The sequence below is a fragment of the Leptonotus elevatus genome, chromosome 2, assembly GCF_054856555.1.
Source record: "Leptonotus elevatus isolate MCC_2025b chromosome 2, RoL_Lele_1.0, whole genome shotgun sequence".
In the NCBI taxonomy this organism is placed as follows: domain Eukaryota; kingdom Metazoa; phylum Chordata; class Actinopteri; order Syngnathiformes; family Syngnathidae; genus Leptonotus; species Leptonotus elevatus.
The window spans coordinates 7,692,940-7,715,243 of NC_141240.1; the positions used below are offsets into that span (position 1 = coordinate 7,692,940).

A 22,304-nucleotide genomic window follows, 5' to 3' on the forward strand; every position below is an offset into this window, starting at 1 on the left:
GCCAAAGGGCATTCAAGTAAACAAAATGAAACAATATGACTTCAGCAAAAGGCTGTCCTCTAGAGCAGCTGCATCTGGGCAATGCAAACAAACAAACAATAGCAACTACTGAGGGAAATCTTCCTGTCCAATCAGGGTCTAAGTCCATCATGCATTACTTATCTTTAAACACACAGCACTCTTTTGTGGGCCACGGGCGGAATAAGATGGAGGAGCACACACCCACAATGACAAAATAAACTGGAAGGAAATGAAATATTTGTATAGGCCAGTCAATTTTGGCTCAGGGAGAAAGGATACGGGCTGTTCGGCCCCTGTACGACCGGTTTCAGAGTTTAGTTTGGATTGTCGGCAGTAAGTAGGATTCGTTTCCAGTGAGGGTTGGATTCTGCCAAGGCTGCCCTTTGTCACTGATTTTGTTCATAACCATTATGGACAGAATTTCTAGCCGAAGCTTTGAGGGGGTGCGGTTTGGTTACATTGCGTCACTGCTTTTTGCAGATAATTCTTCAAACCGTGATTGCCAACTCTCAGCTGGAGCAGCTCGCAGCTGAGTGTGAAGCGGTTGAGATGAGAATCAGCACCTCCAAATCTGAGACGATGGTTCTCTGCCAGAAATGGGTGGATTACCCTATCCGGTTTGTGGATGAGTAGTTCTTGAAGTATCTTGGGGTCTTGTTCACAAGTGAGGGTGGGATGGAACGGGACATCGGCAGGCGGATCTGTGCAGCATCTGCAGTGATGTGGACTCTATCAGTCCATTGTGGTAAAGAAGGAGCTGTGCAGAAATGCAAATCTCTCGATTTACTGGTCAATTTACTTTCCTACCCTCATCTATGGTCATGAGCTGTCGTGACTGAAATTAGTTTTCTTCGCAGAGTGTCCGGGCTCTCTCTTTGTGATAGGGTGAGAAACTCAGTCATCCGGGAGGGACTTAGAGCCAGTTGAGGTGGTTCGGGCATCTGGTTCGGATGCCTCCTGGACGCCTCCCTGGAGCGGTCTTCCGGGACGACCCAGAACACGCTGGAGAGACTATGTCTCGCGGCTTGCCTGGGAGCGCCTTTGGATCCTGCCGTAGTAGCTGGACGAAGTGGCTGGGGAGAGGGTAGTCTGGGATTCGCTGTTAAAGCTGCTGCCCCCGCGACCCAACCTCGGATAATGGATGGATGGATGAATAAAGTTCTAAATTCTGTTAAGTCTAAATTCTAATAGCACCCCACTGACCCCGTAGCCCACTTATGAGTGGTCAGGAGATATGGGGTTGGTTGTTAAACACAGATGCATGGTCGCGGGTGCAAGGTGGTCTCCAATTGCCCACATTATATGCGCAGACAACTACATCATCCGCTGTGGAAGATCTTGCAGTTTACCGGCTGCCAATGTCATGCACATACCCTAGCGAGTCTATTTTTGTTTTTGCAATGTCAAGCCTGGTGTACTGCGCTCTTGCCACCCACCCAGATTTTAATGCAAATGAGGGATGCCTGTGATAGCCCAGGAAAAGGCTTTGTGCTTTCCTACGAAGGCACACAACTGCACAAATTCGACCAGTAACATCTACGAAAACACCCAATGAAGGAAAACTCCACCCTTGCGCACAGTTTCACTGCGTTTTGCACTAGCGAACAAAAATAGAGCCCTAGTGCTGGATGTTGTGAGTTGTAAAAGTGCATCATTGGAATGTATGCTGTTTAAATGAACCACTGCGGCTGTGATACAAACTTCCATCCATCCATTTCCCACCACATATATTGGGGGGTCATGGGTGAGCTAAAGCCCATTTGGGTGACCTGATGGGTATACCCTAGACATTTTGCCAGTTGTTCACAGAGCACACATACAGATAAACAACCATTCACATTTACACCATCATTGAGTGGGAACCCATTCAAACTTGCAAATACCGAAAATATTATGAGGGTCACGATGACAAGGCCTACAGAAACTCCTGCACGCTTGAATACATGGTTTAAACCCAGGCTTACCTGGAGTTGTTATACTGGGAATGAATCCCTTATTCATCTTTATGTGGTTCAAGATGATAGCGACTAACCGAGGTAACACTGAGAAATAAGCACAATTGAAAGGAAGAAGGCAGTGGGACTCCCTATTGTCAAATTTGCTCTGGAATTGATGAGGTAAGATGCTCTCTCGGGTGATATGAACTGTAGCTAAGACACGGGAGATATATGGAAAGAGAACCCTCGTGGAAAAGCAAAACAGACAAATACGAGCTAATGGGTTGTAAATCTCTGCACATCATCTAACTCAATATGTTTCACCATACCCATGAGTATTTTATTTATAACACACATTTTCTCCACAAACCATATAATTGCAATCACAAATAATTACCTATGGTGCTATATAAGTATTGTGGTGACTGTTGTAAACCTAAAAGCAATTATTTTACTCATGTTTTATCCATCCATTTTCTGAACCGCTTAGTCACACGAGGGTTGCGTACATGCTAGAGCTTATCCCAACTGTCAATGGGCGGGAGGCGGGGTACACCCTGAATCAGTCGCCAGCCAATCACAGGGCACACATAAATGAACAACCATTCACACCCATAATCACACCTAAGGACAATTTGGAGTGGTCAATCAGCCTACCATGCGTTTTTTGGAATGTGGGAGGAAACTCGTGTTTTATGTTACCACATAATAAAGTGATCCATCCATTTTCTTGTCCTCACAAGGGTCGCGGGGGTGCTGGAGCCTATCCCAGCTGGCTTCGGGCAGTAGGCGGGGTACACCCTGAACTGGTTGCCAGCCAATCGTAGGTTATATATAGATATATATAATAAATGCACACACACATATATTAGGGGTAGAAAAAACATTCATCAGTTTTGATTCGGTTTGTCTGCGTTCTGCTCTGTCCTTTTATAAGTCTTTATCCACCGCTGTAACAGGAAAGGTAGTACACATATTTGTTATCGTCAAAGCCATTGGTCTGAAAAATCTGTTGTGATTTAAGAATGGCAATGTAAAACATATTGAAGTTAAAGACTTGTTCACATTTAAAAGGACATTTACAAATAAAAATATTACTTGAAACATTCTGTACGTATGTGGTCACTTTATCAGTTGAAAAATATTAGTACATGTGTTGTTGACATGAAAAGATACTTGTTCATGTTATACAAATAGTAGCAGATAACATGGTAAACATTTAAACATGAAAATGTGTTGCCACTTTAGAATAGGGTTGAAAAAAGATGCGTAGATGAATTGTTGATATGAAAATGTAGTTTGTTCATGATAACAAAAGGTAGTAAGGCATTTGCAGATAATTTGTTCACATTTTAATATAAGTTGTAAATGATGACATTCTACAAATATTGGCGGAATCACCAATATTGAACGTTGGAATGGATCTGCAAAAAGGCTTGTGTTACAGTCAATATCACAGATACACATTTTTCATCATGTTATGGTAATTTTGAATGATGAGTTAAATATGAGTTAATATTTGGAAATTATTGGTTCATAATTCTTCAATAGTTGCAAATTACTGTACTTCAATATGAGTTAACATTTGCTCATCATGACTTCATATTTTGTTTATGCATTTTAATGATTAATAATGGATATTTCTTAATCATGAGTTAATCATTAGTTAATATTTGCAAGTTATGAGTTCATAATTCTCCAATAGTTGCAAATATATATATATATATTATCCATCATGAGTTCAGATAATAGCTCATCGTGACTTCATCTTTTGTTAATGCATTTACAAGTTATTAGCTAACAATTTGTAAATTATTTGTTCCTAATCTTTTTATACTTACAATTTATTAGTTCAACATGAGTTCTCATGACTTCATCTTTACCTAATGTATTACAAATGGTTAGCTAACAAACGTTATTATTAAGTGTTACCAATTAATTTTGAGAGGGAACAATCTTCACACTCCTCACTGGTTGTGTTTGGGACAGATTTTTGTTGGCGTAAATGTATGCGTAAACAGAGCAGACCAAGCTACAAAGGAGAAATCAATTAACTGGAAAAAGGAGGCTGCCGGCCATTCTGACATACCTCCGTCCCTTCATCTCTCACCTGGGACTTAAGTCCCAACAAATCCCCTCACTCACTTCAGTCAACACCAAATGCTATGACGCTCCCTTTACAACTGCGAGGACGAAAATGGCCGAGTTGGTGGTTGCACATTTGATTTGATTATATAAAAGCCCACGTGTGTCCTCTCTATTCTTTAAAACAATGCAGCTGAGACACATTGAGCAGTGCCCACTATTCCCTTTGTTGTGTTAGTGTGTTAGTGTGTTTGTGTGTGTGTGGGCAAGTGTGTTTTCGGTGGGTGGTGCTTTGCATGTGATAACGTACACAAACTCCTGCTGAGTGTGAGCGCACGTGTGGGTGGGATGATCTTTCTTTCAGACTGCACTTCTAACACAACTGGAAGGAATAAATCAGCCAAATTTAAGAAACTGTGGAGCAAGGGCGGGGGATGGGGGGATTTTTCATAGCGGGAAGTTCTCGAGAGTCTGATGACCTCGTTTTGAAGGAATACATTCATCAGCTGGACTGCAGTGCAAATAAAAGCATAACTAACACTAGAGATTTAAAATTCTTATTTAGGTACTAATAGCTTCTTTTAAAAGGCCCAATAATGTTCATTTGATGCATTATTGCTCAATAATTAGCATTCATTATGCAGAAAGTTATATGATGGTAATCAGTCAGAGAACAATTAGCATTCACAGTTAGACTGCTGCGTGTGTCCTCTGAGCTCCCTCACTATTTTGAAACAGTTAAGCTTTATTTTTCATGCCATCCCCTTTTAGTTACCCAACCTTTTAAAATGGTACAATCACTGCACTCAGCAAAGAAGGAAGAGTGTCCCTTTTCAAGACTTGGGAAATGCAGATGCTAATTAAATGCTATCAGACAACATTTTGTTTTTGTCTCGCATTTATTACAAAGTTATACCTCTCTTTGTTGGAGCTTCATTAAGAATAATTGGCCAAATGACAAGTCACCATGTTGCACAGCCATTTCATCAGCACTGCAAGTCACCGTAATTGGGACGAGGAGCCACGGTGACAAGGTTACCCTCTGTAATGGGTATGGGGACTGACTTCAAGCACTACTCGTGGATATAAATATATAATCTAAAATACCTTTGGAATACAAATATTGGAGGGATCACAAAAGGATGGAGTACCAACATCAAGCAGCCAAGATGGAGGACTGCCAAAACATCAATAATGAGCCCAATACAGAGCTGTAACTGTATAAACATTTAAACAAGCAGTAACTGAGAAATAAAAGGACTTGAAGTCAAAAGGCTAGGAAAGGGGATTTTGAGATATAGAAATGAAATAATGAGATCAACCTCTTAGTTATTTTCAGTTGTTACTGTGTACAATTTTCTAGATAACGAGCTTAGCAACGGGTGGTCGGAAATATTCGGACTAACCCAAAGTCTCCTTTGATTCAGCCACGACTATCCAGCACACAAGTTCCTCTAAACAGAGAGAATGCTCAATACCATAGATAGTATTCACTGACGTCTCGGGATCGCGAGTCCGTCCCTCATGGTGGGTCAACTTTCCAGCGGACTCAGCTGTGTTTCTATTGTGTTCTTTTGTTTTTGATGAATGTCACCCCCAGCTTCCTCTAACGTTACTTGTGTAAGCAAGACATATGCGGAAGATTTAGCTTAACACTCCTTGCAGCGGTGGACATTGAAACGTTTGATTAGTAGAATCGATTGGATTACAAACATTTGCCGATGTTACTGCCTGGACCGGACTACATGGCAACATCACGTATGCTCTGAGTTTTAGTATTTGAGTATTAGTTCCTATGTGCATATATCATTTGTGAATTTGAGGTGAAGAATCTCAGTTTTTTTCTTAATTTGTTTATTTAAAAAAAATAGGACAGAAGATATTAATGAACATTTACAAATGTAAATATGTATGGGATTATAGCCGTTTGACTAATTTGCATCCCTTGTTCCATCGGCTAGAACAGCGGTGCTTAAATTCGGTCCTCGAGAGCCCCTATCCAGCCTGTTTTCCATGTTTCTCTCAACTAACACACCTGATTCATGATCAGGATCGTTATCAGGCTTCTGCAAAGCTTGCTGATTAGCTAATCATTAGATTCAGCTGTGCTGCAGGAGGGAAACATGGAAAACAGGCTGGATAGGGGGCTTTCGAGGATCGAACTTGAGCACCCCTGGGCTATAAGGTGTCCAAAGTGAGGGTGAGTAAAAGCAAATTAAAAAAAAGAGTAAAAGCATAAGTACATAAAAAATACAGAAAAATTATTGCCATCACCATAAAATGCTTGATTGTATTACATTTCTATAACAGAACAGAGATAATCACACACTACAGAGGATTACATTACAGACAGCTGGAAAACTGCTTTCAGTCCATGTTATGTTGACAAATCTGATTTGCAAGTAGCCATGCTCTAAGATGCTTGGAAAATAATGCTACATTTGGCAATTCCCGTATTGTGCTCAGTACGCAGTTCCATGTTTGTGATGAGCAATAAGAGAAGGTAGCTTGACCAAAAGCAGTTTTCCTGAGTGGTACTTTACAGTCACCCCGAGAGCCAGCTCTGGTGGATCTGTTAGAGTTCCTCTCGACAAATTGTACTAATTGTGGTGGAGCTTTACCATGAACAATTTTGTAAACAAGGACACAATCAGTATGTTTTTCCAATTTAAAAGGCCATACTTTATCAGGATATGACAGTGATAATTTGTTGGGTTTTTTCTGTCGAGTACTTTTTAGGGCTTGTTTATAGACAGTTTCTACAAAATGTAATATTGCTACACCGGATGTTGTCCAGCTTGATATACAGTATAGCATGTGATACAATCATTGAATCAAAGTATAGCTTAGATGACTCAAATGTTAAATTATTTCTAATAAATCTAAAATTGGACAAGTTAAACTTCATTCTGTTCATAATCCTTTTTACGTGTTGTTTAAATTAAGCTGCGAGTCAAGACTGACTCCTAAATATTTAAAAATGTTGCACTACCTCAATTTTCTTGTTTTTGACAACAACATCAGGATTACTAACATTACTCGCTCTTTTTGTAAAATACATATGCAGTCTTTGATAAATTAAGATGTAATTGGGAGCTCTCAAGCCATTTATACACAGAACTCATAGCAGTTTTTTTTTAAACCAAACTAGCTAGTTAGCTACTAGCGCTAGCATGTTACAACAAAACAACTACATTGTTGATTCAACACTTATTTTTGTAGACTTAAACAACTATTTCAACTTTTGGTGTATTTGGTGAGATCTCAAAATCAAACATCTTGACCACCAGATCAAATTTTAGCCAGAGCTAGCCACAGCTAGTGGCTCACATATATCATGATTGCATGGTAAAAGCATTTTTACCATCTTACAATGACACTTTAACTTAACCCAAAATGGTCAGAACACACTTTGGTAGACTTTGTCGGTTGGAAATCCTTTCGATTTATTTTTGCAATTCCTGACACTTCTTTGTCCATTCCCATTCGACATTCCATGAACCCGTGAACGACACACAATGTGGGGCAAATGACGTCACGTGAATACTATCTAGAAGCTTTGTTTCACATATTTGTTCGCCCTATTTCTGCACCCGTGAATGGCACACATGCACCATTCGCGAAAATCCGGAATAAATGACCAAATGAACGAATCAAAGTAACTTGAAGTAAGCAACACGAGCACTCATCAGCATTTGCTTGCGTTGTCTCGCTGGTCGCAATTGTTTGCCACAAAATTGTTTGACTCACCAAATGGCTACCGGGTCGATAGGTGGGGTTCGGTGACGTCATGTGAATACTATGTATTGACTGTGGTTTTGCGCCGCACTCTACTCTTTGTAGAACAATCATTAAAACTAATTATGGTGTATTATTTTGCCATATTGGATCATTGCAGCTTCTATACTAATATTAAGCAGCCACACATCATTCAGGGAATTTTTGTCCTAAAAAAAAAAACTGTAGTTGCTCCATATTGGCGCAGACTCAATGTGCTTGCCAACCAGACTAGACAGAAATGTGAAACAATCCACAATCACTTCAAAATCAAATATGCCTCACATATGTTGCACAAAGCGGCTGGAAGGGAAAGTGAGATGCTTAAAATGCAGCACCCAAATTAATGCACATTTTTTTATGCGCCAGGTGGCTGTTTATGTTTGAGCTTCTTCCGTTTTTTCCTCAAGAGAGTATTGCCTATCATCATATTGCACACACTGATAGAGGTAATGTTGATTTTGAGCTATGGTATATGATTGAAAGCACAAGCTGGTGAAGTAAGATTCCATTATAACGATATAAAGAGTCAATGGATGGATGGCAGATTATACACACAATAAGTGTTTCTTATGGTTGTGAACTCCCCCAACTCGGTTTTTGCTACACACTTTATTGCGGCTATGTGGATTACTGCCACATTTTATACATGCTGTATTGGAAGCCTTCCGAAAAGTCTATTTCTATTTCCAAAAGTCCAGCATTGTATTATGTATCACAGCCAAGCATTCTGACAGTGTCTTTTAAAAACAGAGGACTGCCATGTAAATTTAGCACTCCAAAACATCTTATTTCTTCTTCTTGTAGAGGAGGGGTTATCATTTTGGAACAATGTAATGTGCGGCGACAACCTGCGGTGTGCAAGCAGTTCTTCAGCGCCTGTGGTTTCAGCGTTGTAGCACTAAAAGTGTTTTTCTTGAAAGCTTGTCAAATGGAATTAATTCACTCGATTCCGTTGGTGGAAAATCAAGTAGCAAACCAAGACATTGAACTGGAAACAGTATACCAAATGACAGATTAAACTAAAGCCAATTGGCCACTGAAGCCCGCTCACGTTATATTTCTAATTGGATCGCCATTCAGTAGATTGGTATGATTTGGAATAACAAGTCTATTGGGTTGCAATCAGTTAGTGAAACACTGGCGTGACTATGGCTCGTTGCCATATTCAAGGTTCATGTTCTATTTAATCAGAAAGGTGTCCTCGCTGGTGTCCTTGTTTCTCCTAATCCTAACGTGTATGTTTTGAAATGTAGCGCATTTAATACACACACAATTTCGTGTCCCTGAATCCACAGAAGATTTGGCTGAATGCAGTCTGAACTATATTTGTATGTTACCTCTGACTTGTTTGCAAAAATAATGAATGTTTGGAGAGCTCATGCTAAACAAACTACAGTATAATCGACATACTATTGTATTCTCGTGTGTGCATCACATATAAAATGTGTATGAACATTTGTGGAATAATTTTCATTTCTTTCCTTTACACAGGCATTCAAACACATAAAACAATGTACTCAATACTAGGAAAGACAAACACACAAATGCAGTCTGCTTCAAAGAGTCAACCTCACGTAATATTTATTGGAAGGTTTCTGCTTGGTATTAGGGTCAAAATAGAGTAATGTCATAGAATGACTAAAAGGACATGCATAGGGATAATGTGGTTGATAAGCCTCAGTGAGTACTTTCCATTACGAGGGTACAAAAGCATCACAAGGGCTGAATAAAGCAAGAGATTTTATGACCATATGCACTGTTTATCACTCCATAATGTAGTGTAACGTCATGGACATTGATGAAAGAGGAACACCGTTATACTCTTTAGACATGTACTAATATGATGGACAAGACGGAAAAGTCATACCTACAAAGGTCTTGATCAAGGAACAGTCAACTCATCTTTTAGCATGGTGGAAAGTTCAAGCAAAGCAGTTTATGGTAGTAAAAAAAAAAAGAAGAAGCAATTTTGGTTGTGCAATTTAGTTCACAAATTCTTTCATCATCACATTTTGTGATATTTTTTTTTGTCACTGTTGTTAAGAGGCATTCACAAGAATTTAGCAACAAAAAAGTGGAGCAAGAAATCTGTTGATTGTGAAAAGTTCCGAGAGATCTTTTGCCTGTCCTTTCATCTATAAGGCTCGCTATACTATTTGTAGCAGAAGTGTCACGTGACTTAAGATCCGAATGCAGACAGGACACAGGAGTTGATAAACAGAGTCTTTAAATACAAAAATACAGAGTAACAATAGAGAGAAGTCCTGGATTCAGATGGCTTTGAAGAAAACACTTGATGGAGAAACCTAGAGTGAGAAACCTCGTTTAAGAGAGCAGAGTTGAATGCATGCGCAACTTGGAACACAAAAATGCAGATGTGCTGAGAGAAATCTCCATGTACTGACAAAAGTGTCACTCGGTAACTCTCGCCAGGGCAAGGCACAATTCTATATGACACAATAAAAGCCTCTATGACAAAATAAGAGTGACTAGACAAACTAAGATTAGACAATACAAGACCCGAGTAACTGCATAGAAACTGACAAGTCAAGTTTATTTATAAAGTCCTCAATCACAAAAGAGTCACAAAGGACTTCACACACCCACGGTTGACAAATATTAACATCATCTCCTGATCTTAATTCCACAACTGACAGCATCATCATCATGAGTGACACAGCAACTGCATAGACAAGAAAGTTAGAGTGACTAGACAAAATAAGAGTGGCAAATACATCATCATTATAATGGACATAGCAACTACAAATATCATTGCAGGGGACATAGCAACTGCATAACAACTGATGCCATCAACATCATAACAACACAATGACCCAAACCAAATCACAGTCATAACAAGAAGACTGTATATTCTGAGTTGAATGGATGCCGAAAGAACAGAGTACATGGCCATGGAGCTTTTTCTGCAGTTGCAAAAGAAAATCTGCCCTGTACAAAATTATTCCCATTCTTGTACTATCTTAGCCACACCCACACACAAGGTTGGGGAGGGTGCAACTTTACCCAGCCAAGATAACAATGCGCAACTCCTGACTTAACTCTTTCACTCCTAGTCATTTTCACTAAAACAACCCCCTTCGCTCCCGGCTGTTTTACTGGATTTTGATTGATTTTGCAAGTCCCACCGAATATTGTGTTCTATTGCTATAAAAACATGGAACCTAACAAAAGAAAGATTAGAGTCTCTTCTTTCAGCAGGAAAAAAATTATAATTGTGTCTGTTTCCTTTTAGCTTTAGAATATAGCAATAGCAAGTTTAATCATTATTCACAAACCTGTTGAAAACACTGGGAACAAATTGCTTGTTGCAACATGGCCCTGGCTGATCTCTTATACTATGCTGCCACATGCTGGCCGTTTTTGTAATAACTACTATTGCTTTAAGCGACTTCTTCATGTCATAAGCTGCATAAAAGTATTCTGTATGTTCCAACATTAAAAAACATGTATTTATCTTTTAAACGTATAAATACGTTTTTGGGAGTGAATGACAAATTATTAAAAACGTATTTCTGCGTTTTTGGGTTTGGGTGAGTTAAAAGAAGCCCAGAGGTATTGATGAGACTGATTTCATGTGTATAGATCCATTGTTTAACTAGTGTTTATTTCTGAGTGACTAGACTAGACTAGACTACACTAGACTATCCCTTTAACTGGACTCAACTGGAAGAGTGCCGTGGGAAAGGAAGGCCATAGCAAGAGAGAAAGTAACAAATATACAATATCTATCTAATTATGTGTTCATATATATATATATATACATCCTATATAACTATGCGTGCCAAAGAGGCCTAATATAACAATTGGTTAACACTTGTCTAAACTGATGACTCCATCCAAAATCCATAATACTCTACAACTAGTTTTTGTTCCGTCACACATTTGTTTTTGCTCTCCTCCTGAGAGAGCATTTTTGTCTGTACCAGCACATCACTCAGTTTCCTTTGGGGCTTGTCAGACATCCGTCACAAACTGTGTGCCACAGCTTCCACAGGGTCAGCAAAGGGCTTCTTTCTGAGTCACTCAGACACCACAAACCCATACATGGATTCCAAATGTTTTGCACACGATTTTGAACTTAACTGAACTACTGAGCTCATACACGCCGCGCTTCGTGACGTGTGATTTGATCAGTATGGAAAGCTGCCAGCAGTGTTTGCAGCAGAACGGTGCACTTCTGACTAAACACACACACACACACACACGTACAGACACGACACCTTCCATCCATATTCAGCGTGTGAGCGCTGGCATTCCTGTGAGGGGAGTCACTCGAACGGTTGTCGGATCTTGGTACGCTGACTCGTCTTTACGCAGATAAAAGGGCAAGGCACGGTGCAGGAGGCGGCACCTGGGGCAGGGAATAACACCACACACTGACTTGCAGCAACATCAGTGGTGATGGATGCAGACAAGGGTGTAAAGTTCCATCAAGGGAGGTCACTGTTATCATGAAAGTGGAAGAACAAAAAACCCTTGTCTGCTCGCTTTGGCACATTGGTCTTGATGTAAATAAGACCAAAGGCGACTAAAGTTGTGTCATGCTTCAAAGGACGGAGTGAGGAAAGCTTTTTGCATCTGCATGTACGGAACTTATAATGTTGAAGCCAATTTTGAAGTCTGATGTACAGTTCTCCTTGAACTGATTTGTTTTTATAATTTTTTTCCTTTCGGACACATTATTACAGGTTACATGGATCACATCACATCATTTGCAACATTGACATCCGAAAGAAAAGCTGACGGGTAGAAGCCATGGCTTATTAGTAACCCGTCCCCATCGATTCCTACTAAACGCATCAGCCATATACATTGATTAGGCTCGTCATTGATTCATATCATTGTCCTTCAATCCCAGACTTATGTCTGCACACTCCTCACTCAGTTCATCTTGAATGTCCATGTGTAAATTGATCAGCTTTCACACATGTTGTGGCTTCCAGAAGTGTAGATCGGCTTGCATTCTGGCCATTGCGTCCACAGCAATGTTCACTCCATTCTGGTCAGTTCAGCCACCACTGTTGCCAGCATCTGATGATGCTTAGATATTGATACTCCTGAGCGCTCACCAAGGCCAGCCCACCCGGCGGCGGAGTAGCCCCCGCTAGAGCCGCATCCCGGAACCATGTTCACCAACCCCATTGTAACTATTTACAGCAGATTCATTGCAGCCACAATACAACCTTATCACGACAGCCTTGCATGTTGCAACAAATGTCCAAACAGAAATAGAGCCAGACAATGTTTTCATTTTTACAGGAACAGCAATACATGTTATCAATGCAGGTGTATAAACAAAAGTTAACCTTGGCACTGTCAGCAAGTAATCATATGCTATATTTACATTATTTAAATCATAGCAACTCCAGTTTTGGGTTAATGAGTATGTAATGAATATTGTCCGTCACCCTCAATTTTTTTTTATTTGCCTTTTTAAACATTTCCCCCTTGGGAATGTGTGTGCGTGCCAGAGACAGTTCAAAAAGGAAAAACTCTTTGAATTTCCCTCCAGCAGGGACTGGATTTTGTTTTTACAACCCACAGGAAACACATACCTCAGCGTCTACCGAGATCTAAAAGCCTGTTTAGCAGGAAAACTAGTGATAAGACTGCTTATCAGTCCCCAGACCACTGCCGCTCATAATTAATCTGAAGTCTACATAATTCGGGACATTAACGGACTCTATGTACTTGACTGACATCAAGTGACTTGTTGTTTATCTTTGTACACAACCTGTATGTCTATCTCAAATGAATGATGTGTGTAACTTCTGCAGCCATCTAAGTTTAGCTAATTAGTAAGTTTAGCGGATTCAATAACTTTATGATCGGTAATGTTTGAAATGTGTTCAGAATGATAAATGAAGCATCTGGCTTGTCAATTCTGATTAAAAAAATTATCAAATGCTATCCCAAAAGCTTGGTCTCAGTCGACCAAGTCTGCTTCAAGCGCACGTAAGAGGTACTGCTTGACCCACCTCTGACCATACCACTGGCGCAACGCTTTGATCCAAATATAAAAAAGGATTGACAGGTCAAAACGCTTCCCTTTCTTTTTCACCATCCACCTCTTTCATTACCTTTTTATCTTAGTTAGTTAGGTTGCATGTTTTCTTTTAATCTTTAATTCACATTTTTATTCCGTTTCATTAATAGGTTAGGCTGTGACTGATATATGTTTGTGTTTACTAAATAAATGTGTTGTCTAATAATTCTATTTCTGCCGAATCATTTGTGTTTTCTTAGTGGATTAATAATTCTCTTATTAAAGCAAAGAACTCCATAATTAAGTAAAGTAGCAACTTCAGATTATGAATACTTGATAATAGGATTTTTATCATTTATTTTGCTCCTACAAACAAGCAAAGTCAACACGGTGCCCTCAAAGGTTGCTGAGGAAATTACCAGTACCGTCTAAATTTCTCGTTCGCCATTACGGCAACCAAATTAATCGCTACAAGTAATATGTTACAATAATTTAATTTGGGTAAGACATCATTAACAATTTAATGATGTGAGTTACTGATTGTAGTTATCGTCTTTTCACGATCCATGTTTTCTTCTGAGCAGATGAGTTTTCTTTATTTGAATGAAGATCCGACAGTCTTTTGTCCATTCTTTCTCAATTGTCGCGCCCTTTTGGCAATGTCAGCATTTCGTTAAGTAAGATTTTCATTGACGTAGACATGTTTACCTTTAAGCTTGTAGCGATCTCTCAAAAGAGCAATCTTTTTCTTGTGTCTCTCTCCTCAACTGCTGTATTTCCTGCAGAAGTGGCTCGATGCTCTTTTTCATATTTACAGAAGTTTTCAATCAAAAATAAAAACAAGAAGAAGAACAGCAACAACAACGATGTCTTGTTTTGGATCCTAAAATAGCAAACATTTTCGGTTGTTGCATGTCCATCTAAACAGTGATTGTTTTGACAATTTTGTCTCAAATGTGTGACCTTTATAATGGAAACATTATTCAACTTAGCACAAAAGGATTCATTTAAAAAAATTAGACGAACAAAGTGTTTCCTTTGTTTTGAGCAGCATTTTATTATCTAACTTTTTTTAAAGCATTTTATTATAATCTAGCTTTTATACTTTTTTTGCATAACAAAAATTATACATATATATATCAGGAACAAGACTTGATTATTCCACTGATCTGATTACAGAGCTAGCAATTTTTGTCCTGATTGGGGTGATACTATCTCATTTCCGCAGTCCCAAACTTAATTTTAGTATGCCTCAAACCCCTTCGTGACTGACAGGCAGTGAGTTTTCCTCCTGACGTGTGGCGCTGAGCCAAGTGGCCGATAAGTGTTCTCTTGACGGACGCTAAATTGCAACAGTGGGAAGTGTTGAGGGCTGGAACTGCTGACAAGACGGGTGAGAAAAGAAAGAGAAAAGTAGTGACAGACACACCTTAGAGTGCTGACAGATAACATCATAGCTGTCTTGATCTCAGCTGAACATCAATACATGATGAGAGAGAGAGGGCGAGAGTGAGGAAAAGAGAGAAATTAACAAAAAAGTTGCTACATTGAAACGACTGGTGATTTTCTTTTCTCTGCCAGGCAGGAAGGTGTACCCTAAAAATAATACAATGATAATTCCTGGAAATTCTAAAATGCAGTAAACTCATCTGCAGCACACACGATGCTGAAACTGAAAGCGTGTCTCAATTTTCAAGAGGAAGGGGGTGAAGAGAAACTTCCTGATGCAGCATTTACTGCTCACTGTGAGACAGAGCGTGCTTCTTGCTGTGGCAGCTGTTGGTGAAAGGTAAACAACGACAACAAAAAGCAGACCTGCCAGTCCAGGAATAAAAAGATGTTCCACAAGCTGGTGAGATTTAAATGCAAGGAGATGTAACAGCTTTCATGTCAGGCATTAACCTGGCTTTTATACGCATAAAGTGCGGATGTTAACCTCTGTCAACCTCCCTAATACTGAGACTTGGTTACATCTATTGCGTTGCAGTATACACACTCTAGATCTAGAACCACTTGCAAGCGGACAAAAGTAATGGGGCGCAAGGTTGTGAGACAGACAAAGAATGAAGTGGAAGAAAATGTTTGGTTACCACTTTACCGCCATAACAGCTGAGACATTCAAATCTTTATAAACATTGGAGGGCTGCAACTAATGATTATCTTAATAATTGATTAACATGTTGCTTTTTTTTTTGTAGTTGATGAATTGGATCCAAATTATTTCTATCCCTTAATATAAAAAAACAGGACAATTGAGGGGTCGAGTCCAGATGAGGAGCAGGTGATTCACAGGCAGGTTAGCTTCGGCAGGCTGGCAAAGGTACGGCTTTGGTAGGTGCAGGAAATCTAGGCAAAGAGTGCTGATCAGAATAAAGTTCTACTCAATGGCAGGCAATAAGCTTGATGCAACTGACTGTGTGATAGTTAGAGTTGATCTGGCGCTGAAGTGAAGTCCAGGGCTGGCTTTTGTAGGCTGCTGATTGTAATTACGTGCACCTGGCTCCTGCTCCAGCTCTGTCTCCTCCACCTCGCCAAGCAGTGTGATTCTCTCAACAGGAAACAAATGGGCAGGGTTCATGGGGAGGAAGCGGGGGCCCCTGACAGTAGACCAGTCGACTAGATACTGGAGGCCACGGCCCCTGCGGCAAACATCCAGAAGGCGGCTCACGGTGTAAGCAGGGTGCCCATCCACCATCCGCGGCGGGGAGGTGCAGGCAAGAGCGGGGACAACGGTCTGGTAGAGTACACCTTGATCTGCGAAACATGGAATGTTGGATTAATTTGCAGAGTGGCGAGCAATTTGAGGCGCATGGATTAATTATGCGCTCGATCTCATATGGGCCGATAAAGCGGAGAGACAGCTTCTTGGACTCCTTAACCTTCAATGGGAGCGTCTTAGTGCTCAGCCAAACCTTTTGGCCTATCGCGTAAAGAGGTGCGGTGGAGCGATGGCGGTTGGCATGTGTTCGGGAGCTCTCCGAAGCACGGAGCAGAGCTGTGCAAGCACGTTTCCATGTGCTGGAGCACCACCGTATGTGGGACTGCTATCTCCTTCTCTTGGGACGGAAGGAGAGGAGGTTGGTACCCCAGAGAGCACTGGAAACGAGACACGACTAGGGAGGCGTTAGGCAGCGTATTGTGGGCATATTCAATCCATCTCAATTGGGTGCTCCAGGATGAAGGATTAGCATGTGACATTCAACGAAGTGCGGTTTCTAGCCGTTGGTTGGTGCGTTCCGTCTGACCATTGGTTTGCGGATGATAACCGAAACATAGACTGACAGAAATGTCTAGTGCAGAGCAAAAGGACTTCCAGACAAGGGATGTAAACTGTGGACCTCGGTCAGAGACTATGTCTAGAGGAATGCCATGGAGACTGAAAACATGTTGTATTAACAGGTTATCGGTTTCTGACCTCTATGGTAAGTATGACTGTATTGCCTCTTGGCGGAGGAAGGCCAGTGCTATGTGGGACCATGGACGGCTCGGGAATTGTAATGGGCAGAGGTAACCAGAACTGGGCCTGGTAGACGTTTTGTTTCGGGCACATACTGTGCATGCGGCGACGAATGACCGACTGTCCGTTTTCAGAGTTGGCCACCAGAAGCATGGGCGCAGGACGACTAGGGTTCGGTTGACTCCTGGGTGGCTGGTCAGACGGGAAGCATGGGCCCATCCAAATACCTGGGAGCGGACACAATCAGGAACGAATAGAGTTCTTTGGGACCCACCTCTGCGGTCGGTTTGTCATTCTTCACCAATGCCTCAATCTCTGACTCCACTGATCCTATGGCACAAGCAGGTCATTTGTTTTGTTGGTGGGAGAACTGGCGGGACAGGGCATCAGGCTTGGTGTTCATAGGCCCTGGAATATACGTCAAAGTGAAAATGAAAACAAGCAAAAAAAGGAGGGCCCACCTAGCTTGTCTTGGATTTAGTCTCTTTGCTGTCTTCAGGTATTCCAGATTTTTGTGGTCCGTCCACACCACAAATAAATGTTTTGCCCCCTCCAGCAGATGGCGCCATTCCTCTAGTGCCACTTTCACAGCCAGGAGTTCTGTCACCGATGCTGTAATTGTGCTCTGCTGGGGAGAGTTTATGGGAGAAGAAGGCACATGGATGTACCTTACCATCCTCAGGTAGACGTTGGGAGAGCACGGCCCCCACTCCCACCTCAGATGCGTCCACCTCCACAAGGAACTCTCTCGACAGGTCTGGATGAACAAGGACAGGAGCAGACGTGAACCGGTTCTTGAGGTTGCTGAATGCAGTGTCAGCCCCCTCTGACTAGCGGAAAGGAACGGCAATGGAGGTGAGGGGGGCTGCAACACGACTATAGTTCTTAACGAATCTCTGATAGAAATTAGCGAATCCGAGGAAACGCTGCAACTGTTTGTGGTCGGTAGGTTTAGACAGCAGTCACCTTGGCTGGGTCCATGTGCAGCTCAACCTTTGCAATGACGTAGGTTTTGGTGAAATGGAATTCGCACTTTTCGGCCTTGACAAAAAGCCTGTTCTCCAAGAGCCTTTGGAGCACCAGCCGCACATGCCTCACATGGTCGGACAGGGACTGTGAAAAAAATCAAAATACACAAACACAAACTTGTCAATCATGTCTTGGAGGATGTCATTGACCAGGGCCTGGAAAACGGCGGAGGCGTTTGTCAACCCAAAAGGCAGGACCAGGTACTCGTAGTGCCCTAGTGGTGTGTTGAAAGCCGTTTTCCATTCATCACCTTCTCTGATGCGGACGAGGTGATAGGAGTTGTGTAGATCGAGCTTGGAAAATACATCAGCACCATGGAGAGGTGCAAATTCTGACTCAATCAAGGGGATGGGGTATTGTTTTTTATTGTTATGTTATTCAGCCCTTGGTAGTCTATACAAGGTCTTAAGGACTTATCTTTCTTACTCACAAAGAAAAAACCTGCACCAACAGGGGAGGAAGACGGGCGGATGATACCTGCAGCCAGGGATTTGGTGATGTACTTCTCCATAGCTTCTCTCTCTGGCTTTGGGATATTGTAGAGTCTTCCTTTTGGGAGAGTGGCTCCTGGAGGAGCTCAATAGCACAGTCATAAGGCCGGTGGGGGTGGGGGGTGGACATGGCACGATCCCGAGAGAAAACTTGTCCAAGGTCATGATAGCATTCAGATACAGGAGGTGAGGTCTGGAAGGTCAGGTTCCTTGACACAACTCGCTGGCGCTATGGCTGACTGCAAACAAGGGCTATGACAAAAAAACACTCCATGCAGTAAGCTTTGGCACCATCCAGTCAATATCGGGGTTGTGGATTTTTAGCCAGGGTAATCCAAGTACCAAGGGTGACTGAGGGCAATCAAAAATATATAAGCGAATTACTACACGGTGGTTGCCAGAGAGCTGGAGAGAGACTGGCATTGTCTGCTGTTGTACTCGCGACAGTAATTGACCATTAAAGGCTGTGGTCTTGAAAGACATAGCCAATGGGCTATTCCTATTTGCTTGACTAGGTTGCGATCAACGAAATGATCATCAGCCCCGCAGTTGATCAGCGCAGACAGCGCCCTGGACTGGTCTTTGTGGAACAGCGTAGCAGCGACTTTGAGTCGGCGTGAGGAGGGGCTACGCGTTTGGCTCACCAATACCTCCCCTGTTATTGGTGAGCCTGCCCTTTTGCTGGCCTGACAGGACATGCAAGGAATCTTTATGGCTACGTCGACAAGTTGGTCGAGATTTGATGGTTCGTCTCGGGAGGCTAACTCATCTTTTACGGACTCATTGAGAGCGCGGAGGAATACTTTTTGGAGCGCCTCATTGTTGAACCCACTCTCGGCGGCAAGGGTTCGGAATCCAACTAAGAATTCCGCAACGCTACTTGACAGAGCGACATCAGTGTTTTGGCTCCCTCTTTTCCGCGTACTGGGTGATCGAATATTTTGCACAATTCCTCCGTGAAGTTGGAATAATTTGAACACACTGCTTTTTTTCTTTTTCTCTGGAGAGCTCAGTATTGTTCATTCGGTAATTTTACCGATTTGACATGTCATCATTATTGCTCTTTTTTTTTATTTTTTATATACATTTTTATTTTGTATGTGGGTGAGTGTGTATTCATTAGTTCACCTAAAACCTATTTAAAAAATCCCATACCGTTCACCTAAACCGAACACTTCAGAATCCAGCCAGAGTCGTGAGGCCGTCAGGAGACCCGAGGAAGGACTAAAGAAAAGAAAGGAAAGTGAAATCCACCACCCACCGGGCCACCAACCAGAGTCCTTCACCAACCCCAGAAACATCTAAATTCCAACAAATCAGGGAGACCTCAAGAGACCAAAGGAGAGACTGAGGAAAGGAAGGAAGGACAGACAAAGCAGAGTGAGATACACAGACACCAGCCTCCACCGATTCAATGACCTGATGAAGAAGCAGATTGTGTCTGAGTTTCGATAGATGCTGGTGTGGTGGATCTGGCATGCATGAAAATCTCCACCAAAGAGGGGAGCCGTCGACCCCTGCCAGGACAGAGCAAGCGCAACACCTCAGGGCCCCCCAGGCCACGGCAGCACCAACGGACAACCCCCGGGCCCCACAGGGGCCACCGGCCGGAGAGCAAACCTAGAAGCAGGAGCGCACCCCAACACGGCCCGCGCCCCCAACCCAACGCAGCAGGACGGGGCACTGCAGGCCCGCCAGGCACCCCACCGGTCCACAGCCCCCGCTCCCCCCACGACCCCCATCCACCCCAACCCAGCCCCAGTCTCCCCCCAAACCCACACCCAGCCCCCCACCCCCACACATCCCCACGCTCCGATCCACCTGCCTCCCAGTCATGTCAGTGAGTGTATGTGGTGCATTAAAAAAATAAATAGGGGGGGACCGGTGGCGCGGCGGGGACACGGACACGGGATCGCAGCACTGCTCTATACTGCGGTCTGCCCCAACCGATGGCACCCCACCCCGACACACCTGCCCCCCCCGTTGTGTGGTGCATTAAAATTGGAGGGGGGTTGTAGGGCGAAGACGGTGTCGCTACCCTAACCCACTCCCCCAAAGTGTGTTATGTGCCCTATATGTCTATAAACAAAGTGTATTGTGCAAAACTAGTGCAGTAAGTTAAGAGGAGCGACCAGCGCCCCCCCCCCCCCCCCCAACCGGGCGGGAGCAGGATAGGGCTCGCCCCCCGGATACTGGAGCCCGCCCGAGGTGCCAGGAGGTCCACCGGAGCGGGGCGGGCACAACACCAACCCACCCACACACCCGGCCCCCGGAGCCCCGAGCCATGGATGGAGCCCCCGGCCCAGGGGAGGAGGAAGGGACGGGGGAAGGAGACAACAAGAAGGGCAAGGGGCAGCGGCAGGGCCGCAGAGAGAGGGGGAGAGGAGGAGGAAGGTGACGAGGGAGAAGGGACAGGGAGGCGGAGGACGGGCGGGGAGAGGCGAGGAGGGAGAGGCAGCAAGGGGGAAGAGGGAACCACGGGGCGGCCCACAGGCCCCAAACCGCGTCACCGGGCCCAGAGCGACGGACCGCGCTGGGGCGGCGCCGCCCCGGACACCAGGGAGAGCCCCGCAACACAGCACCCCCCGAGAGACCCAGGGAACGGCCAAGACACAGCCGCCACCCAGCAGCCAACAGAGGGGCAGAGCCGCCCACGCCCAGCCAGGGGGGGACAGCACCTATAGAATTAACCCACCGGCATGCTGTGAATCCGAATATTAATCCTTAGTGCCCATTGGAGGTGAATCTTGAGGAGTTGGTGACTAAGGTGTCGTTTGATGTAGTCTGCTCGATCCTGCTGGCAGCAACTGGGTTCCTGACTATAAAAACACAACCATGTTTCTATACATTTTGATATTTGGTTTTTATTTGCGGCAGATATTTTTTCCATTAAAATGTGATTTATGAGGAGGTTAGACCATTGGTCGATATTCAGAGTTTGTTTATTTTTCCAGTTAACAAGAATTGTTTTTTTTGCGATAGTAAGGGCTACAAGTGTAGATTGAAATTGTTTATGTGGTAAGTCAGTTGTTGTTAGGTCACCTAGCAAACACAAGTTTAGAGATAAAGGTATCCTACAGTCTAAGATAGCGGAAAGTTTTTCTAAGACTTTAGTCCAGAAATACATAACCGGAGTGCATAACCATAAAGCATGAAAATAAGTGTCTGTAGTGTTTTGCAAACACTGGAGTCTGAGAGTCCCATTTTCTTCATCATAAATTGAGTAATGTATGTTCTATGAATAATTTTATATTGGATAAGTTGTAAATTTGTGTGTTTTGTCATTTTAAATACGTTTTCACAAACTTGAATCCAAAAGTCAGATTCCGGAGCTATAGACAAGTCTGTCTCCCATTTCGAGATGGGTAAAGACATTTTATCAGTATATGAAAGTAACTTATATATTTTTGAGAGGTTTTTTGTTGTTGTCGGAGAAAGCTTGGTAATATCTTTAGCTAAAACAGGCGGTTGGAGAGTACCCCGAAGTGTTGGAATTT

The 22,304-nt window shown here is 42.8% G+C and overlaps 1 long non-coding RNA gene across 1 annotated transcript; it reads right to left on the minus strand.

The window, feature by feature from the left end:
* Positions 1-14,801: 14,801 nt before the first annotated feature.
* On the minus strand, positions 14,802-19,372 carry LOC147178301 (uncharacterized). The gene is made up of 3 exons (XR_015094126.1): positions 18,254-19,372; positions 17,562-18,044; positions 14,802-16,584 (listed from the first exon to the last, which is right to left on the minus strand). It is a non-coding gene; the product is annotated as an uncharacterized LOC147178301 (long non-coding RNA).
* Between the last annotated feature and the right edge of the window lie 2,932 nt (positions 19,373-22,304).